We start from the raw sequence: 1,013 nt of genomic DNA on the forward strand, positions 1-1,013 counted from the left end.
ATTTGGGTAAATATGGGTATAGACTGTATTTTTAAAGGGGGTCATCTTAAATTTAGACTAGTCTTCTATTCAGGTAAATATGGGTATTTCCTCCCAGCATGGTTGAGTACTATAGAAACCGGGGGGCTGGGGACAACGGAGCAAGGGGGGATGACTGTCCCTCGGCCACCAGCGACGGCAGGGGTGGGGGCTGAACAGGCACCTCCTTGCCCTTGGCCAGGGAATCCCCTTGCCCCCTCCCACACCCAGACAGCCAATGAAGTGCTCGTGGCTGGGAGCATAAGGCATGCCCCTTTCTTCCCCAGCCAGGGTTTCATTGAAATGCTGGCTGGGCTGGAGGAAAAGTGTAGCCAGTCAGTGTTTGAATGAAATACTGACTGGGGAGGATAGGAGGGGTGTGAATGGATGCTCTCTCGGGCAGTAACCACGCCCCCTACATCTGATGACAGGTGCAGGGGGCGTGGCCAATGCCAGGGATGGTGCCTGTCAGCCCCTGCAGATATTCTGAGACAGCGATTCAACAAACCTCTAACTGGGGAAACTCTGCAGGAGCTGATTGGCCCCATCCCCAGTGATGTCAGATGCAGGCAGTGTGGCTTGTGGCGTGCACGCACAAAGCATGCACAATTAGAAACCAACTGGGGTGTGGGAGCCTCTGGCAGGACTTCATCCTCCAGCCGTAGATCAACTCTCTATGCCCCTTAGAAAAACATAAGACCAGGCCTGCTGGATCAGACCCAAGGCCTCCCTAGTCCAGCATCCTGACCCACCAGATGCCTCTGAGAAGCCCACAGGCTTCTATGACTCCCTAAGGCACATAAGAACAGCCCTGCTGGATCAGACCCAAGGCCTCCCTCTAGTCCAGCATCGTGTTTCCCACAGTGCCCCACCAAATGCCTCTGAGAAGCCCACAGGCAAGAAGTGAGGGCAGACCCTCTCTCTTGCTGTTGCTCCCCTGCAACTGGTATTTATAGTAGAGGCATCTTTCCTCTTAGGCTGGAGGTGGCCTATAG

The sequence above is a fragment of the Hemicordylus capensis genome, chromosome 1 (assembly GCF_027244095.1).
Source record: "Hemicordylus capensis ecotype Gifberg chromosome 1, rHemCap1.1.pri, whole genome shotgun sequence".
In the NCBI taxonomy this organism is placed as follows: domain Eukaryota; kingdom Metazoa; phylum Chordata; class Lepidosauria; order Squamata; family Cordylidae; genus Hemicordylus; species Hemicordylus capensis.